We start from the raw sequence: 22,112 nt of genomic DNA, 5'->3' as shown, positions 1-22,112 counted from the left end.
GCATCAATTGACAGGATCATATGGTTCTTATCTTTTCGTTTATTAATGTGATGTATCACATTGATTGATTTGCGAATGTTGAACCAGACCTGCATCCCAGGAATGAATCCCACTTGATCATGGTGAATAATTCTTTTTATATGTTTTTGAACTCGATTTGCTAGTATCTTATTGAGAAGTTTTGCATCCATATTCATCAGGGATATTGGCCTGTAGTTCTCTTTTTTTACTGGGTCTCTGTCCGGTTTAGGAATCAAAGTAATACTGGCTTCATAGAATGAGTCTGGAAGTTTTCCTTCCCTTTCTATATCTTGGAATAGCTTGAGAAGGACAGGTATTATCTCTGCTTTAAACGTCTGGTAGAACTCCCCTGGGAAGCCATCTGGTCCTGGATTCTTATTTGTTGGGAGATTTTTGATAACCGATTCAATTTCTTCGCTGGTTATGGGTCTGATCAAGCTTTCTATTTCCTCCTGATTGAGTTTTGGAAGAGTGTGGGTGTTTAGGAATTTGTCCATTTCTTCCAGGTTGTCCAGTTTGTTGGCATATAATTTTTCATAGTATTCCCTGATAATTGTTTGTATCTCTGAGGGATTGGTTGTAATAATTCCATTTTCATTCATGATTTTATCTATTTGGGTCATCTCCCTTTTCTTTTTGAGAAGCCTGGCTAGAGGTTTATCAATTTTGTTTATTTTTTTCAAAAAATCAACTCTTGGTTTCGTTGATCTGCTCTACAGTTTTTTTAGATTCTATATTGTTTATTTCTGTTCTAATCTTTATTATTTCTCTTCTGCTGTTGGGTTTAGGGTGTCTTTGCTGTTCTGCTTTTATTTCCTTTAGGTGTGCTGTTAGATTTTGTATTTGGGATTTTTCTTGTTTCTTGAGATAGGACTGGATTGCAATGTGTTTTCCTCTCAGGACTGCCTTCGCTGCGTCCCAAAGCGTTTGGATTGTTGTATTTTCATTTTCCTTTGTTTCCATATATTTTTTAATTTCTTCTCTAATTGCCTGGTTGGCCCATTCATTCTTTAGTAGGGTGTTCTTTAACCTCCATGCTTTTGGAGGTTTTCCAGACTTTATCCTGTGGTTGATTTCAAGCTTCATAGCATTGTGGTCTGAAAGTATGCATGGTATGATCTCAATTCTTTTATGCTTATGAAGGGCTGTTTTGTGACCCAGTATGTGATCTATCTTGGAGAATGTTGCATGTGCACGCGAGAAGAAAGTATATTCTGTTGCTTTGGGATGCAGAGTTCTAAGTGTATCTGTCAAGTCCATCTGATCCAAGCCCTTGGATCAAGTCCATCTAATCCAAGTATCATTCAGAGCCCTTTATGCTTTATTGACCGTGTGTCTAGATGATCTATCCATTTCTGTAAGGAGAGTGTTAAATTCCCCTGCAATTACCACATTCTTATCAATAAGGTTGCTTATGTTTGTGAATAATTGTTTATATATTTGGGGGCTTCCGTATTCGGTGCATAGACATTTATAATTGTTAGCTCTTCCAAATGGATAGACCCTGTAATTATTATATAATGCTCTTCTTCATCTCTTGTTACAGCCTTTAATTTAAAGTCTAGTTTGTCTGATATAAGTCAGTTTACATTCAGTGTTACTATAGAAAGATGTGAGTTTAGAGTCATTGTTATGTCTGTTGGTTTCATGCTTGTAGCGATGTCTCTGGTACTTTGTCTCACAGGATCCCCCTTAGGATCTTTTGTAGGGCTGGTTTAGTGGTGATGAATTCCTTCATTTTTGTTTGTTTGGGAAGACCTTTATCTCTCCTTCTATTCTAAATGACAGACTTGCCCGGATAAAGGATTCTCGGCTGCATATTTTTTTCTGTTCATCACATTGAAGATGTCCTGCCGTTCCTTTTGGCCTGCCAAGTTTCAGTAGAGAGATCCATCACGAGTCTTATCAGTCTCCCTTTATGTGTTAGAGCACGTTTATCCCTAGCTGCTTTCAGAATTTTCTCTTTATCCTTGTTGTTTCCCAGTTTCACTATGATACGTCGTGCAGAAGATCGATTCAAGTTACATCTGAAGGGAGTTCTCTGTGCCTCTTGGCTTTCAATGCCTTTTTCCTTCCCCAGATCAGGGAAGTCTCAGCTATTATTTCTTCAAGTACACCTTCAGCACCTTTCCCTCTCTCTTCCTCCTCTGAATACCAATTATGCGTAGATTATTTCTTTTTAGTGCATCACTTAGTGCTCTAATTTTCCCTTCATACTCCTGGATTTTTTTTATCTCTCTTTTTCTCAGCTTCCTCTTTTTCCATAATTTTGTCTTCCAGTTCACCTATTCTCTCCTCCGCTTCTTCAATCCAAGCTGTGGTTGTCTCCATTTAATTTTGCAGCTCATTGATAGCATTTTTTAGCTCCTCCTGACTATTCCTTAGTCCCTTGATCTCTGTAGCAATAGATTGTCTGCTGTCCTTTATACTGTTTTCAAGCCCAACGATTAATTTTATGACTATTATTCTAAATTCATTTTCTGTTATATTGTTTAAATCAGTTTTGATCAGTTCGTTAGCTGTCATTATTTCCTGGAGATTCTTTTGAGGGGAATTCTTCCATTTTGTCATTTTGGGTAGTCCCTGGAGTGGTGCGGAACTGTGGGGCATTTCCCCTGTGCTGTCTTGAATAACTTGCGTTGGTGGGCGGGGCCACAGTCAGACCTGATGTCTGCCCCCAGCCCATCGCTGGGGCCACAGTCAGACTGGTGTGTACCTTCTCTTCCCTTCTCCTAGGGGTGGGATTCACTGTGGGGTGGTGTGGCCCCTCTGGGCTACTTGCACACTGCCAGGCTTGTGGTGCTGGGGATCTGGCATATTAGCTGGGGTGGATTGGCAAGGTGCAGGGGAGGGAGGGGCAGGCCTAGCTCACTTTTCCTTTGGAGGTCCGCTTTGGGAGGGGCCCTGAGGCAGTGGGAGGGAGTCAGACCTGCCGCCAGAGGGATGGATCCTCAGAAGCACAGCGTTGGGTGTTTGCATGGTGCAAGCAAGTTCCCTGGCAGGAACTAGTTCCCTTTGGGATTTTGGCTGGGGGATGGGCGAGGGAGATGGCGCTGGTGAGCGCCTTTGTTCCTCGCCAAGCTGTGATCTGTCGTCCGGGGCTCAACAACTCTCCCTCCCATTGTCCTCCAGCCTTCCCGCTTTCAGAGCAGAGCTGTTACCGTATAACCTTCCAGATGTTAAGTCTGCTTGCTGTCTGAACACACTCCGTTCGGCCCCTCCGCTTTTGCCAGCCAGACTCGGGGGCTCTGCTTTGCTGGTGGCTGCCCCTCCGCCCTGACTCCCTCCCACCAGTGAATGTAGCAGGCACAGCCTCTCCACCCTTCCTACCCTCTTCCGTGGGCCTCTTGTCTACACTTGGCTCAGGAGAACCCATTCTGCTAGTCTTCTGGTGTTTTTCTGAGTTATTTAGGCAGGTGTGGGTGGAATCTAAGTGATCAGCAGGACGCAGTGAGCCAAGCGTCCTCCTATGCCACCATCTTCCTGAAAGCTCTTGAGGTTATTCTACTTTGCTTTAGATAACCTAACCTGCATCGTGCTCACCATCTAAAACAAATTTTATTTAGGGATAAACAATCCCCATTGGCAATTTTTGTGCCAGGTAAAATTTTCCACACCATTCATTACATTAAAAACCATGACACTTTGCACAGAAAATGGAAATGGTATTTAAATGAAAAATCTTGTCGTATTTTGACACTTGAAAGATTGTCACAAGTAGCAAGTTTCCCCAATCTTTAGCTTAAATTATGGCACAGACACTTTATAAATGTCCTTTTCTATCTTTCACATCAAAATCACATTTCCATTCACCAGCATTTATGAGATTGGACATTTATTGGATTCTTTAATGTCAGGAACTTTTTATGCACTTTACAAGTATTTGTATATTAAACTTTAACACCGTCTCTGTGAAATTGATATTGTTTATGTACCCATTTTACTGATCAAGTCTTAGAAGCAAAAGAAGACTAAGGGCTGTGTGTCTGGTAGCATGACCAGTAAGTTTCACAGCTGGGAGTAGAATTGCAGCAGCCTGGTTAGAGATCCCACCTCTCACCCACTCCACCTTGCAGCCTCTTTAGGGTGAAATAATGACATAGATAAAAAAATCACCCTCATCCTTTTCTTTATGTAGTATGCAAAGGCATTTTAATTTAATAATTATAGTTATTTATAGAGACTAACGATATACATTGCTTTCCAGAACTACAAAACATCAGGTACTTGTATTGGAGGCCTGAAGTTCAAGTTGTGTTTATAACAGGAAAGTAAAGTTTTGCATTTTCCACGTATACAAATAACTGTCACCATAATAAAAACTTCACATGATTCATATCCAGAAACTTTCATCGCCTCCTCTTTGTTCCCTCCACTTCCCTTGCATGATTCATTGAGCATCAAAGCAGTCCCCTCTCAAAACCCACTAGCATTGCATTGTGTTCTCAGCTTCTTATAGAATGCCTTTCATTGCAGATAACACCCTTCCCAAAACCCAGACACATAGATACACATACATCACTGAAGTACCCATTTCCAATACCTACTGGCCAGCATTGATTTCTGAATGATCTAAGGTACATTTCATAGCGGATGCACCCCTCCCTCTAACACACACGCACATACACACACACACACACACACACACACACACACACACATATTCACGCATGCACGCACTCAAATAGATGTAAAAGCAGTCTTGAATTTCATCATTAGTGTATTTTGCTATTGTTTTCTTTCCTCTTTTGCTGTAGGTTCAGGTTTCTCTTCTCGAATTCCCTTATTCCTTTGTTCTCTGTTAGGATGTAAAAGATCAATCACTGTTAACCCTAACCAGATTTAGAAACTAATTAGTTTTTATACAACCCCTACCCTTTTATTTTGAACTAATTCCGTATATACTTCTTAATCAATCTTTTGTCCCCAAACTCCAGACTGGAACACAATCCATGTAGCTAATCAGAGAGTTTATTAAATGATTATTTGTTGGGGGATTTCTCTATGGAAGCAAGATATTTCAGGTGTTTTAAGTGTTTATCAGTTTCTATTGTCTTTGTCAGGATTATGCTAGCCAAACTGAACTTCTAGAAATGAGAATTATACAGAAATAATATCTATTTCTAATCAGTCATCCAAGTAGTCTTACTATTTGTCTTATGTTACATAAAAAATTAAAAAAGAATTAAAAACAATCAGCCTACATTTTATCTGCCAAGTGTTCACCTTCTCCAGGTTAAAAAAAAATCAAAGTAAGTCCAGAATTTTCTCATTAATAACATTATGAATATTATAATAAATATTTTCTGGCTAGAATTTTAAATAACCACACTCAAATTAAAACAATATATTCATCATTACCTGTTTTGTATGTTGATTCCAATATACTATACAAACAAAATCATTTACTTTTGAAATTGCATAAACATTGAATTTAATATGAAATATAAATGTATTTCTGTGAACTATGCTATTTCTAAAAGTCCAGAGGACTCAATAGAATGCCATATAAAGATTTCTATTCTACTGTTATTCTCTTATTAGTTCACGATTACTTACTGGGATATTTCATCTAATTATTGTTTAAATCCAATGACATTCTTATAAAATTGGTTATAAATCCAGTTTTGATTAAATTTGGCATACCACTATCTTTAAAAATAAAATAGAATGAAATTAAAGAGGCAAGAAGAAACGTACATTAAAAATAATAAGAGGTAAAGGTTTTTTTTAATGTTTTTTAATCCAAAAGAAGCCATATGGCAAGATAAGATTCAGAGTGATGGCATTCAGTTAAAGTCAAAGGGATGGCTTAGATATTTCTGGCATTTAGCAATTTATTTGAATGCGAAATTACTATCTTCTTCTGACCAAAACAAACCAAAACCTTTTTTGTTTCCCCCCTAATCTTTGCAGGATTTGAAAATTTTGAGGAATGGTGGTAGACATTTTGCTTGATATAGAGTGGTAGGAGAGAAATATTGACATAGGGACTACTAACACTTTGATTTCCAATTCTCCAAATCCCAGTATGCAAAGACAGAACACAAAATGGAAAAAGAAAATAAGCTCAGGCACTACATTCCCTAACCTAGAATGAATGCTAATAAATGCACATCAGTTTTCAAAAAATAATATAATACATAATAATATGTAAAGTGCTTACAACTATGTCTAGCATATTTTAGTCCCAAATAAACATTAGCTATGTTAGTAAGAAAAACACAGAAGTATGTAACATTAGATTAAATATTTTGTGTTGTGTCTGAATTAATTAATTAGCATTGTAAGGAAGAAAATAATTGGTAACAAGAATCCCTAACTATAAAGTTAAAATCACACTGGAGGGGGGTGTCAGAAAATTACCCAAAGAATCACAAAGATTTTTACAAACTCCATCTCCTCTTGACTCTGACATCACACATGCCAATGCTACCCCATGTCAGAGAAGGATGCTTTCTAGTGCCCTAAGGCTCAAGGTCCTGCTCTCATTCCTTAATATAGCGCATGGTACTTTCCTATCAGCAACTGTACCCGCATGCCTTTCTTCTCCCTATAGCCATAAATGAACAATCTCTACCCATGCAGTGACCAAGGTCCTATCCTTTCTTGTCTACTCAAGGACACCACTCCATTGTTCACTCTTTCCCTTCTAGAATATCTCCTGATCCCTAGCTCCTGAAATATCCTTGTCAATGCCAACACAATATAATTTCTTCTTTTCTTTCTTAATTTTATTTAGACAGATAGAGAGAGAGAGAGAGAGAGCAGGGAAGTGGGACAAAGGGAGAAAGAGAGAGAATCCTAAGCAAGCTCCGTGCTGAGTATGGACCCCCAATGCTGGATCCCTCGACTCTGGGATCATGACCTAAGCCAAAATCAGGAGTCAGGTGTGCAACTGATTGAGCTACCCAGGTGCTCCTCATTTCTTCCTTTTGAAACACAGATGCAAGCTTTATTTATTCCACTGGTCTCACAAGCTACTTGGCCCATTTCTTTGCCAGTAAAAAATCAGCAAGAATCGCCTATGAACACTTTTCAGTTCCTCTCAGAACTGCACCAGTCTGACTTGAACCTCAACTTACTTTCCCATTGCTCATTCCAATTACTGACACTGTATCAGCACTATTCAAGAGAATGGATGGCTCTCTCCTCTTTGACTGCATACTGTCTTTGTCCCTTTGGCCTTGATGTCCCTTTTTCTCAATCTCTTTGCTGGTTCCTCTATTTACTCTCTTTTAGTGGAGTTCCCAAATGCACAGGCTTTAGCCTTCACCTGTTTTCATTCTATAGGCCCTCCTTTTATGATTTTGTCCAGTTTCTGTAACAACTTGCAAATTTATATCTTCAAGTCTGACTAACCTTCTGAACTCCAAACATATATATCTCTCTGCTTGAAATTTCATTTTAGTATGGATCTCATATCTCAAACTTAACATGCCCAGATCCCTACCATGCTCACCTCCACTCCCAAACTTGCTTCATCTACATTCTTCTCTCAGTCGAGTGAATGGCAACTAAATCCTTCTAGCTGCCCAGTCCAGAAATCTTGGTTGTTCTCATTCATTTCCAGGGATACTGTCTGTTTCTCCTTCTTAGAAAACACTAAGGAAATTCCTCCTCAGCCTTTTTTTATTTGCTCTTCCCTCTACCTAGAATAATCTTCCCCACATTTGTCAGGACTCTATCAAGTAAAAATTTATTGAAAAGGCTTCTGTGTGTACCTTGTGCAAGAGTAAATACCATACCCCCTTCTGAAAGCCTCTTCCCTGCCTTTACCCAACTCTCCTTAATATAAGTCTTTGGTATATGTGTCTATCAAAGGAAAAAGAGGTAAAATTACATACTCAAGCCACTAATTAAATTTTTTAAGTTAAAATTTTGTTTTCCAAACAAGAGTTAGATTTTGATCACTTCATGATTTTCTTCCACATTAACTAGAAACATTCATGAAAATATTGACTTTTTCTGTGAATAAAAACATAATCACTAACTACACTGTTAATCATTTCAACATATAATACAAAAAATATTAAGAATAAAATACTAATAGAAGCTCATTAGAAATAAAAGTGTAAATAACAAACCACTATGTACCTGATATTTTGAATGAACATGTTCAATACTTTCTTATCCAAATAAATATGTCATTTTAATAAAACTAGGTTTCTCTCTCTCTCTATCTGTGTGTGTGTGTGTGTGTGTGTGTGTGTGTGTAATCAATGGAACATCTCAATTGACTCTATCATGGGATTCACATTATGATTCTGTTAACTTTGGTAAATTGGTAACTTCTCATTTGCTCCGCGGCATCTGTCTATTTGTATAAGATGATAAATATGAGACATACATTTGTACTTTAATTGATTGTTTTCTTCTTTTAATTTTTTCTGAGACAGTGTGAGCTGGATTGAGGAGCAGAGGGAGAGAGAGAGAGAATTTCAAGCAGGCTCTAATTTTTATAATGAAAACTATTCTTTATTATATAAAGAAAACTAAAATAGTGAGTGAATGTCTGTGTATGTGTGTGTGTGCATGTTGCAAAAAATAACTTATTATTCATCACCCAGCATGGGCATCCCTATATGTTACCTTAAGAAAAAAAAAACACTTCAGTCTGAAAGACCTTTGTCAAAATTGATACTAACCAAAATTATTTTTTAAAAATCTGACCACAGTGAGGAAAAACACTGACAGCAAGTCAGAGGCTGCGATAAGAATTTGCCAGGAACTGAGTGATAGTTTCAAAATATATAAAAATGTGATAAAAGCATAGGCATTATATTTCTGTTTCTTTAACTGGATATTGAGAAAAGTAATGGCTACAGACAAAGTGAAAGAAGCCCTGCTATGTGAAATAGAATGGGTGATCTTAGATTTAGAAATGACATTGACCTCTAATCTTAGACAGTGGAGGAGCTGAACACGGTGGAAGCAAGAGGGAGGAAGAGAAGAAAACAGATTATTTTATTAGAGCTGCAGTTTGTCTGAAGTAATTACAAAGTAGGACAAAAGTGTGGCAAAGACTTCTAGTGATCATCAAAGCTAGAGATAAAAAAAACAGACCAATAAAAATAGAAGCAGACATGAAATGAGAGAATTACTGCTTCTGAATATGAGAACGAGTTCAGAAATTTAACTTTAGTTTGAATCTATTTACCCTTTATTCTGCTAATGTTAAATATTTAAAATGTGATAAAATGTTTAAAGGATACATAGAATACAAAAATCGTAAAAATAACTGGACAGGTTTAAAATTAAAAATGTAAATTTGTAGTGATATTGGATCACTCTGTTATGATAAGATTAAAGAACCCAAAATAGATTTCATATTTGCAAACTTACTAAGAATTCAAAAGGAACATTTATAAAAGCATTTATAAAAAATATTTCTTGAGGAGTGCGTGGGTGGCTCAGGTGCTTAAGCGACCTACTTTGGCTAAGGTCATGATCTCATGATTCGTGAATTCAAGCCCCACACCGGGCTTGCTGCTGTCAGCACAGAGCTTGCTTCGATCATCTCTCTCTCTATCTCTCCCTCTCTCTGCCCCTTCCCTGCTAGTGCATGTTCTCTCTCTCTCTCTCAAAAGTAAATAAACATTAAAAAATTCTTTAAAAGTGATTAATAAATCATATAAAATGTCAAAGGAGCACTACATCACAGCCCTTACATATAAAGTCAGTTCCAGTACAAATAGCATTTAAAAATATTATCCACATGGAACAAATTTTACCCATTTTGGGGCCAAATTTCAATGCCTACCATCTTTCCAAGGATTTCCCCAGTATTTCTCTTTCCTAGACAGAATTAACAACCTGTTACAGAACAGTATTTACAATGATAGCATAATGGTAAGCTTTTCTATTTATTTAAGTAATAATCTTTGAGTACTTACATGTGAATAAATATATGAACAATTAATTTCAGGATGTGATGAATCTGATGAATAAATAATATAGATTACCATGATGAAAATGTGTAGGCAGATTCTTAAAATGAAATTGTCAAGGAGAACTCTTAGAGGAGATGATAATTAACCAAATCCTGAAAATCCAGTAGGAGCTAGCCAAGTAGGTCAGGGAAAGGGGTTGGTGAAAATCATTTTAGTAGCAGTGGCAAGGAGATTGTAACACTGTCTACATGACTTTTTCAGCATTACACAGTTTGTTCACCCACTAAAGTAAGGAGAAGTTACAGCAACCCTAGAGCAACACAGATGTGGATTCTAATACAACCAATTTCCAAAGAGAAGTAGTGCTTGTGTCATCCCAAGGAATGTCAGCTTAATATGAGCTTGTTCCAGGGTGCTATGTCCTTATAAAATATCTTTTACATAGATGTTCCCACTAAAGTGAAGGATAAATAAACGGCCTCTCAGTTGAAATCCGCTGTTGTGTTTGGTGAAACTCTAGGCATGGTGGATACTGAGATACATGAATTCTCTAGAAGGAATTAAATGAAGTACTAAAGGTTAGAGATGTAAAACTGGTCAGAATTGGAAGATAATCCTTTTTTAAAAGAAAATTCATCAGTTGAACAAATCCACCAAGAGATAATAAAATACGTTCATCTAATGCAGGTTTACATATATATACAGCAAGTTTGAGTCATGAGATTATATCAGGCCATGAGATGCTAAGCAATGATATACCAGTATCCTTTGAGTTGTAAATCAAAGAGGAAATCCTGGATTCTATGGGAGATATCAGATACAAGAACTAGAAAAAGGAGGAAGACATCCAGCTAATGAAGGGGAACTTCAGAGTTAAATATTTATCTACAATCTCAAGAGAGAGAGAAAATGATGGATGCACTATCTCACTGACACATGTAGCCAGTCATGAAGAGTCAGCTAGGTTGGCCACATAGAATTGACCTAGAGTAGAAAGTTGTAGTTGAAAGTTTAGATGGATTTATTTAGTTATAATTAATCAGGCATCCAATAGAATAGTGTGTTGGAGCACAGAGAATGAAAGTTATAGAATGAAATACAGTGTAAATTTATGCCAGCCCATGCCATAGCAGAACAGCAACTATCAAAAGTCTCCTTGAGAGAAAGTTACATTGCGTGTGTAGGATAACAGAGATTTTCTGGATCTAACATTTAAGATATTTTTTGAGGGATTTCTATTGGCAAGATGATGGCAAGAGAACTTCCAATGGAAAGAGAAAACAACCCAAAGACACTCAAATGTAGGCAAGCCCAGAGTTCATGGACTATAGTTGATAAGTACCTTACACTAGCTAAAATATATACTACAATTTAGAGGAACTATGATAGAGAATATGAGAAGGGCAGATTGAGGGCATATGGTCTCCAGTCTTAAATACCAAAATGTCTCAGTTTTAATTAATTTGGTAAGCAACAGGGGAGCAAATCATGGTTATTGAGCAGATTACATGGTTATATGAATAGAATTTAGGTTTAGAAGAGATTAACTTGGCAGCTGTGAAAAGTCTCCTTTGAATATTTGATATTAATGTTTCACAGCTTGCAAATAACTACCATAGTTGAAAGAGTATCACGTTCACTATGACAAACTCTCTTGCTGAAAAGTACATTTAATATTTTTATAAAAGTCACCCTAAAAGTGTGCTGATTTTGTTTCTGATTTACATGTTAATCATCAGTTTGTCGTTTCTTTAATGAAAGATGAATGAAATAAAATGAAAGGATGCAGTATGGACTGAATATTTCTGAAAATATGATTTTACAATATCATGAAATGATAAGCATAGTATCTACCTACATAAAATAGTGATCTGTGTTACGGAATAGTCTCAGAATCTCATAAATTATATGTTGGCAAAATATATAATAATAATTATAATGATAATATATCTTCACTTATAATTGGCCAATATATTTATTTATTTTTATTTTTCCAACTTTATTGAGGTATAGTTAACAATTAAAAATTATATATATTTAAAGTGCACAATTTGATGATTTAATATAGTCAAACTATTGTACATTAGACCTCCACAATTTTTTATCTTGCTTAATTGAAACTTCGTATAGACCAACATCTGCCCATATCCCTCTTTCCCTAGCCCATGGTAAACAATATTCTACTCACTGTTTCTATGATTTTGACATTTTTAGATTCCACATACAAGTGAGATCATGCAGTATTTATCTGTCTGTGTCTGACTTACTTCACTTGGGACGATATCCTCCAGGTACATCCATTTTGTTGCCAATAGCAGGTTTTCCTTTCTTAAGGTTGAATAATATTTCTGGGTGTGTGTGTATTACATTTTCTTTATCCATTCATCCATTGACAGACATTTAGATTGTTTCCATATCTTGGCTGTTATTAATGCTGAAATGAACATGGGAGTGCAGGTATCTATTCAAGATACTGATTACATATTCTCCTTTGGATATATACCCAGAAATGGATGGTTATCATATGATAATTCTATTTAAATATTTTGATGAATCTCCATATGGTTTTCTATAATGGTTATACCAATTTACATTTCTACCGACCATATACAAGTGATTTCTTTTTCTCTATATCTTCAGCAACATTTATTACCCCTTGTCTTTCTCATAATGGCCATCCCAACTTGTGTGAAGTGATATCTCATTGTGATTTGGATTTGCATTTCCTCATAATTGAGGAGCCTTTTTACTTTTTCCTGTTGTCTTTTTTTATATCTTTTTATGTCTTTTTTTTTTTTTTTTAGTTTTTATTCCAACACCAGTTAGTTAACATACAGTGTGATATTAGTTTCAGGTATACGATACAGTGATTCAAGCTTCTATACAACACCAGACGCTCATCAGGACAAGTTCACCTCTTAATCCCCATCACCTATTTCACCCATACCCCCTCCACTCCCCTCTGGTAACCATTAATTTGTTCTCTATAGTTAAGCCTGTTTCTTGTTTTCTCTCTCTCTCTGTCTCTCTCTCTCTCATTCTCTCTCTTTTTTCCCCCTTTGTTGTCTGTATTGTATCTTAAATTCCACATATGAGTGAAATCATTGGTATTTTTCTTTGTCTGACTTATTTCATTTAACATAGCTCCATCCATATGAAGTCCTTTGTCCATTTTTTAATCGGGTGATTGGTTTCTTTTGCTACTGAGTTGTATGAGTTCCATATATATTTTGGATACTAATCTCTTATCAGACATATGGCTTGAATATGTTTTCTCCCATTCTGTAGGTTGCTTTTTCACTCTGCTGATTACTCATTTGCTTTACAGAAACTTGATCCAATCCAATTTATCAATTTTTGCTTTTGTTAGCTATACTATTGGTGTCATACCCAAAAAATCATTGCCCAGACCAATATCAGGAGGCTTTTTCCTTATGCTTTCTTGTAAAAATGTTATAGTGTTATATGTTATGTTTAGGTCTTTAATCTGTTTTGAGGTGAGTTTTGTATGTGGCATGACATAAGAGTGTAATTCATCCTTTGGCATGTGATATCCAGCTTTCCCAGCACCAATTATTGAAGAAGCTATCCTTTCCCCAGTCGTGTGTACCTGGTGCTCTTGTCAAACATCACTTGTCCATAAATACATGGATTTATTTCTGGGCTTTATATTCCTGTTTTTATACCCACAGTATACTCTCATGATTACTGTAGCTATGTCGTATATTTTGAAGTAAGGAATGTGACACTTCCAGCTTTGTTTTTCTTGCTCATTGAGCTTCTTTGAAATAATTGTCTTTTTCATTGAGCTTCTTTAATTTGATTTTTAATTTAATTTTTTAGAGAGAAAAAATGCAGGTGGGGGAGAGAGAAGACGGGGGGAGAGAGAGAGAGAGAGAGAGAGAGAGAGAGAGAGAGAGAGAGAATCTTAAGCAGGCTCCACGCTCAGTGCAGAGCCTGACATGGGCTCAATTCCATGAACGCAGGATCATGACCTAAGTGGAAATCAAGAGTTGGATGCTCAATTGACTAAGCCACCTGGGGGTCCCGAAGATGATTTTTAAAAATTCTTGGGGAACTTGGAGATCTCCATTTCTTTAGAAAATTGTGTTTCATTGGTGGTGTCATGTTTTCCTGATTTTCATGTTTTTATAGCCTTGAATTGGTGTCTATGCATTTGAGAAATAAGTTACCTCTTCCAGACTTTATAGAATGATTACAAAAACCTTCCCCTATGTGTGGGTGGAAGGGTGGCAGCTGGGTGAGGTGCAGTGGTTCCAGCTCTGGGGAGGGACAATGGCATAGTCTCCATGTGGATCAATCAGCCGAGTTCAGCATTGGCAAAATGGTGCAGGTCATCAGCAGCCAAAGCTGTGGGTGTCCACAGTGGCAGTGAGGGCTATTGGGGTTCTCAGTGGTGGACTGTTAGGGTCCTTTTGTTCTCTTTTTCCACTATGGGGGAAAACCATGACCAAAGGTGTTCCTCTTACCCCCGGGTCCGGCATGCAGGCATGCTCACTGCAGCAGTGGCTGCACTATTCAGTGAGCAGGTGAGCCCACTGTGACAGTGGATTTTTGTGCAGGGGCACTCATCGAGCCACCGTGGAGTGCAGATTGCAGGTCCACACAGGAAGCTGGATGCTCACCTGTCCGGCTCTCCTCCCCATGGGGGGCACTTGTGGGTTTGGGAGTTCCTCTTGCCAGTGAGCTGTGTTGGCCTGTGGGGTGGGGTGATGCAGGTCAAGTGAAACTCTTCTTCCTACCCTTTCTGTGTGGTGATTCTCCATTTTTTCACTACACCATGTTGCTGTACCTTCTTAACTCGTCTCCTGTGCTCCCACAAAGCTATTTTCACTTGTGGATAGCTGTGTAATTGCTGCTTTCTGTGAGGAAACGAAGGATGGGATCTCTTACTCTACCATTTTGCTGATGTCATTTTTCAGTGAGTTAATAAATGTATTTATATTTGAGAGAAAAAGTGCAAATGGACGAGGGGCAAAAAAAAGGGAAAGAGAATCCCAAGCAGGCCCCACACTCAGCGTGGAGCCCCACGTGGGGCCTGATCCCATAACCCTGGGGTCATGACCTAAATGGAAATCAAGAGTCAGGTGTTCACATGACTGAGCCACACAGGCACCCTTGAGTGAATATATTTATGATTCAAGGTTAACTTACATGCAAAGACATGCCATTGGCTGAAAAAAGGACTTTTGAAAGAAAGTGGCTTGAAAAATTCAAACGCATTATCCTCTGTGGAAAATAAATATTATTTTGTATGAGTACCTTCTGCTGTTTGAGAATAAACAAGAGCAGGCACATATGAGATTGTTATGAGATATTAAACCAGATATGTGTTTTGCTAACTTGCAACTATTTTGTATAGTAAAATCTTTCATAATAAAATTATTTCACTCTGTTACAAAAATTTTATTGAGTAATTATCTCTAACTAGAATATTATGAGTTCCTTGCAATAGCCAGTGTATTAGTGTTGGAAAAAATGTACTTTACTAGCTGTAAATTTTTTAGAAAAAATGATGAAAACCCAGGGTTAATTTTGGTATAGAGAAGAAGTGGCCATGTCAGACACTGGAAGACCTTGGCTAAGGAAACTCAGAAACTTTGTAAGATTTAAGGCATTAGTAATATTTTAAATTAGTCATAATCTATATCTGTCTTAATTTTATACATCGAAAAATTTAGTTGTTGAGTACTTAAAGACATGTATAATGTTATAGAAGTTAACAAAGCACAAAATGTTATCCACTAATCCTAATTTATATTTTCAATCTTGTTTCCCCTAAATAGAGAAGCATAGAGTAGAAAAAATTACTGGCATTATTTGTCAGCTGATTTTATTACCCTCTTCCCATATTTATTACTTTACTTCTATCATTTACCCTCAGCATGTATTAATTCACGCAATTTCACTATTGAATTAAGTAGCAGGCATTGTACCATTATGCTTATCTAGGCATTGAAACATATGGTAGGATGAATACCATCTGGTGGAAGCATCCTGGATTAGAAAGTTCTCTGGCACAGCACTTGTAGAATACTGGCTGCTGGGCTAAATATTATTAAGCTAGGCTGTGTTTAAAATGCCCTATCAGTTAGTTGAATATTGCAACAGAGCATCACATTTGGCCTTATTAAAATTTGCTAATACAGAACACTGGAAGGCATTGGCCACACATGACATAAGCTGAAAGTGGGTCAATTTAGTTCTTACCAGTCTATTACACAAAATTTCTATGGAAATCATTGTTATTGTTGGTTAGATTCCAATTATTCATAATATCCATGAAATGGATAGGACAATTTTCTGCATAATGTTCTTCAGAATAATAGCAAGCTAGAGAGCATAATGATAATTTTCTTAAGAAAGTAATTCCAGAGAGTTATTTTTGGACAATGTGGTCCTTGAGTCCATAAAAGTAAACACCCGCTCATACACATAATATATATTGATTCTAACAAACCATGGGGAAATTTCTAACTATAATAAAATTTTATATAATAAAAATATAGAATTATAATCTATTATAAAGTGTAGGCAGTTCTCACATTTCATAGTACTGTATTAACTGCAACTAATACCATTCACAGTTGTGTCCTCACTTGACACAGTTATGTGGAAATAGATCACTGTTATATACGGCCTGTAACCTACCAAGTTAACATCTTGTTCAACTCAATGACCTTGATGGTCCAAAATGAACAAACTCCTTGAAAATGGATTTATGTAAATCAAATTTATACTCTAGCATCTACAGACTGCCACTTGTCAAAGAGTTTAACACCGAAGATGGGTTAAGTTCTCTTCTCTATATTCTCTTAGAATACCTACGTATTTTTCTCTACCTGTTGTAGTAATCTAGTTATATGCGTCTGTCTCCTGTTCTTCTATACTACTGTTTTATAGATTGAAAGTTCTTTACATAAAGGACATTTTTCCTATTCCTTTTGAATCAGAACACAGTACGCTTATACAATTTAATTGTGATATGTTCCTTTGGGTTGTGTTACAATATTTATTCTGAGTATGATTAACAAAAATAACTAATTAAATAATAATGTTTTCCAATGTAGCCCATCATTTTGACTATATAATCTAAATATAGACATATTTAAGGGATCACTGATCACTCACAGGTATACATAAATAATTATTTGCAATCATATTACTTTCACCTTTTCTGTAATAAAATGTTTGGCATATTTCAACCTAATTTCACCTCTTTACTGATTTTGAAAAATATTTTTAACAAATATTAAACATTTTTTCTAACTTCTACATGTTTTGTTTATAATTTTCCAAATATTTTGTTATTATGTAATCTGGCGATATTTGATTCATTAAAGCAACATTGGACATGCAGTCCACAGTCTCCATCTTTCGCTCATCAACTGACTGTTTTTCACTCTGTTATGTGTATATACTCAACCCAGCTCAAAAAAATATTTATCATGTTATCATAAAATCATGCAAGGTTCAATGGCACAGGTTTCTGTAGGTATTAATGGCTTATATTTGTGAAGCGTGTATGGAATGCATTACACTTGGGATCATGATTCCTGGAGGGAAGTTCATTTTGAGCTAGAGTTGAAATATAAAAACTAGATGGAAATATCTCAGAAGAAGTCTATATCCCAGACCCACTATGAGGCAAATAGGTAACCACAATGAATAGAAAAGCTAGAAGATTTCATGAAATTATAAGGGGGAAAAAAGTGTGTGTGTGTGTGTGTGTGTGCTATGTGTGAGAGAGAATGGGAGAGAAGGACATCAGACAATTTTAACTCAAACCCAATTTATAAAGTGTATAAATTTATTTTTATAAATTTATATCATAAATTTATAAAGTTGAGCCAGGAATAATTTCCCCCTAACATATCCAAAAAGTATTAATTCAGTTTCAACATTCAGATTTTTATTTCTTAAAAATTATTTCCACAGCAACAAAAACAAAAAAAAACATCCAACTAAAAATCTTCTATATGAAAGCAAACCATCAAAAAAATGAAAAGGCAACCTACCAAATAGGGGAAAATATTTGTAAATCAAATCTTTATAAAGAATTAATGTCCAAAAGATATAAAGCTCATACAATTCAACAGCAAGAAAACAAATAATCTGATTTTAAAATGGACAAAATAATCTGAATTAACATTTCTCCAAAGAAGGCATACAGATAGCTATCAGTCCAATGAAAAGATGTTCAACATCACTAATCATCAGTGAAATGAAAATCCAAAGCACACTGAGGTATCGCCTCACACATTAGTATGCTATTACCAAAAGTATAAGAAATAACAAGTGCTGGTGAGAATGTGGAAAAAAACCAACCCTTGTGTACTCTTTGTGAGAATGAGAATTGGTGCATCCACTGTACAAAACGTCATGGAAGTTCTGTAAATATCTTAAATAGAACTATCATATGATCCAGCAATTCTTCTTCTGGGTATTTATGCCTCAAAAGAAAAGAAAGAAAGAAAAAGAAAGAAAGAAAGAAGAGAAAGAAAACTTTAACTTGAAAGAAAGAAAAGAAAGAAAGAAAGAAAACTTTAACTTGGAGAGATATATGCACTTCGATGTTCATGCAGCATTACTTACAATAGCTAAGGTAAACAATAATCTAAGTGTCCATTGATGGATGAATGGATAAAGAAATTGTGACATACATACACACAGTGGCATATTATTCATCCATTAAAAAGAAAGAAGTCTTGCCATTTGTGACAATATGAATAAACCTTGATAGCACAACAGTAAGTGAAATAAGTCAAAAGAGACAAATACCATAGGGTCTCATACACAGAATCTAAAAACAAAACAAAACAAAAATCTTAGCTCATAGATACAGAGAACAGATTGGTGGTTGCCAAAGGCAGGGGGTGGGGATGGGCAAAATGAAGAGGGTCGAAAAGTACAGAATTGAAGCTAAAAATTAAATATCCTTGGGTATGCAATGTTATAAAATAAAGTCCTGGCTATGTAATATACAACACAGTGACTATAGTTAATAATACCATATTGCATGTTTGGAAATTATGGGGAGAGTGGATTTTAAAAGATCACATCAAAAGAGAAAAACTTTGTCTAATTATATATGATGACAGGTGTTAACTAGACTTATTGTGGTAATCATTTTGTAATATATACAAATATCAAACATCATGTTGTACACCTGAAAGAAATATAGTTTTATATGTCAATTATAGCTCAAATAAATTGAAAAAAAAGAATAATAAGAATAATATTATGTGGAGAAATCTTGAAGTCAAAGAAGAAAACTCTTACAAATTTCTTAGGTAAGATGTTTTAAAAATGATGAGATATAAAAATGATATAGTTTTGATGCAACATCAGGATACATATTTGGATAATATTTTTTTAATTGAGATTTTTTATTTAAAAAAATTTTAATGTTTATTTTTGAAAGAGAGACAGAGCGTGAGCAGGGGAGGGGCAGAGAGAGAAGGAGACCCAGAATCCGAAGCAGGCTCCAGGCTCCGAGCTGTCAGCACAGAGCCCGATGCGGGGCTCAAACCCATGAACCTTGAGATCATGACCTGAGCTGAAGTCGGACGCTTATCCAACTGCGCCAACCAGGAGCCCCTCTAATAGAGATTTTTTAAATCACAAGAAGTCAATACAGTATATTAGAAATAGCATTTAACTTAAAATCAAGAATCTTAGGAATCGTGGGTTACGATTCTGGCTTTTCAATATTCCACTTGTGTGATATTGGACAAAGCATTTTATTCTCAATGTCTGAGAGATAGAGGGAGAGAAAGAGAAACTGATATTGCATGAGATTTCATCTGCCCTAATTTCCTCACCAGATGTTCTAAGGAGCAAATAATATATAGCAAGAACCTAAGCCACATATCTACAATGAATCCTACAGATCCAAAAATACATTTCTAGACATGTGAGGTAAAATCTGTACCTCAAAGTTTGCAATGAACTGATTGTGCGTTCTGAAATATATATGTTGAAAGAAACCTTAATCCTATTATGATGGTTTTCAGAAGTGGACCCATTGAGTGATAATCAGATTATGAGGGTGGAGCCATGAAAAATGGGAATAGTGCCATGAAAATGGGAATGGAGCCATGAAAAATGGGAAAGAAGCTAGATCTTAGACAGAGTATACAAGCTCGCAGTATAAGATTAGCAAGTTTTGGGATCTAATGTACAGCATGGTAATTATAACTAATAATATTGTACCATACACTTGAATGTTGGGGAGAGGAGACATTATTGTTCTTACCACACACACACACACACACACACAACTGTTAACTATGTAATGGGATGGATTTGGTTTCTAATGCTAGCGGTAATCAGTTTGCTACATATACATACATCAAATCAATAGCTGTACACCTTAAACTTATATAATATGTTGGGTCAATTGTATTTCAGTAAAGCTGGGGAAGAAGAAGAAGAAGAAGAAGAAGAAGAAGAAGAAGAGGAAGGGGGAGAAGGAAGGGGAGGGGGAGGGGGAGGGGGAGGAGGAGGAGGAGGAGGAGAGTGTAAGAAGAAAGAGAAGAGGCAGCTGCCTCCACCAGAGAACAAGTTAGCCCTCTCTCTAGCATGTGAGGATACAATGAGAAGTCATCAGTGTGCACATTCAAGAGGGCCCTCATCAGAATCTGACCATGCTGGGATCCTAATTTCAGATGTCAGTCCTCCAGATCTGTGAGAAATAAATCTCAGTTCTTTAGAAGGCAAAGATAGATAGATAGGTGATAGATGATAGATAGATATATATATAGAGAGATAGATGATAGATAGATAAAATTTCTTATCCTGGCCTCACTTACTTAGATGTTTCCACATGAGTGAAATCAATACTGAAGGAAGTTTTTTTTTTTTTTTTTTTAATTTTTTAACGTTTATTTATTCTTGAGAGAGAGACAGACCATGAACGGGGGAGGGTCAGAGAGAGGGAGACACAGAATCTGAAACAGGCTCCAGGCTCTGAGCTGTCAGCACAGAGCCCGACGCGGGGCTCGAACTCACGGACCGCGAGATCATGACCTGAGCCGAAGTTGGCCGCTTAACCGACTGAGCCACCCAGGCGCCCCATGGAAGTTTTGAATTTGATATCTAACTCCCAGTATTTTAAAGGAATTTTTAATTTAGTGTGAGTTGAAAAATTGATTTAGTTTGAATGTTTTATTTATTAATTTAGACTTTAAATACATTTCTGGAAAGTGGAAAATATAAATATATAATCCATAATTCTACTATCCTGGCGTAAATTTATTGATGACCCAGGTATTTTAAATCTTGTTTTTATTTAATGCTTTATTTCTGTCTCACCTTGTTACAGACATGAGCTCATTTCACTTTGAATTTTTTGTTTAATTTTAAATTATAGGTAATTTCAAAATATTATTGTACTATCTTATTGATAGAACTCTTCCATAATGATATCTTTTAAGATTATTTCATTGGGGTGCCTGGGTGGCTCAGTCAGTTGAGTTCCTGGCTGTTGATGATTTTGGCTCAAGTCATAATCTCCTGGTTTGTGAGATTGAGCCCCGTGATGGACTCTGAGCTGACAGCACAGAGCCTGCTTGGGATTCTCTCTCTCTTTCTGCCCCTCCCCCACTCACATGGTTTCTCTCTCTATTTATAAATAAATAAACTTAAAAAAAAAAAGAAAGAAAAAGCTAACACTAATGTTAAACTTTACACTTGATCTTAGCCAAAAGGCCGAGAAGCGATTAATGCTAAACTTTAAAAATAGGAGTGAAATATTATGGAAAGCATAAAATTGTTACCAAAAATAAAATTGCAAGAAGCACAGACCAGATACACATAGATACATTACTTTAAAGTGTTCAATCTCAGCAGATAGGAAAAAATAATGATTTATCACAGTTCATTTATCAAATTGCTGACACATTTGTATTTAATAATAAGTAGGATTCGTGTATTTTCAGGCTAAACAGATATTTATAAAGTTGCTAGAAAATCATTAATTTCTACTCCTGAAACTAATATTACTACTATATGTTAATAACTAGAATTTAAATAAAAACTTGAAACAAAAAATATAAAAAACAAAGTTGTTGAAAACCAAATTTGTAAAATTTGTATTTTTGAAAACTAAACTTAAACTAACAAAAATTGAACAAAAGAAACTTACAAAACTCCCGGGTTTCCCATCTTAAATTC

At 36.0% G+C, this 22,112-nt stretch overlaps 1 non-coding gene across 1 annotated transcript; it reads right to left on the bottom strand.

Annotated features, from left to right (window-relative positions):
* Positions 1 to 21,464: 21,464 nt before the first annotated feature.
* Positions 21,465 to 21,659, bottom strand: LOC113601175 (U2 spliceosomal RNA). The gene has a single exon (XR_003422337.1). It is a non-coding gene; the product is annotated as a U2 spliceosomal RNA (small nuclear RNA).
* Positions 21,660 to 22,112: the final 453 nt, after the last annotated feature.

This window comes from Acinonyx jubatus, chromosome A1, assembly GCF_027475565.1.
Source record: "Acinonyx jubatus isolate Ajub_Pintada_27869175 chromosome A1, VMU_Ajub_asm_v1.0, whole genome shotgun sequence".
NCBI lineage: Eukaryota > Metazoa > Chordata > Mammalia > Carnivora > Felidae > Acinonyx > Acinonyx jubatus.
The sequence above is the reverse complement of the archived record's forward strand: the minus strand, read 5'-3'. Positions and strand labels throughout refer to the sequence as shown.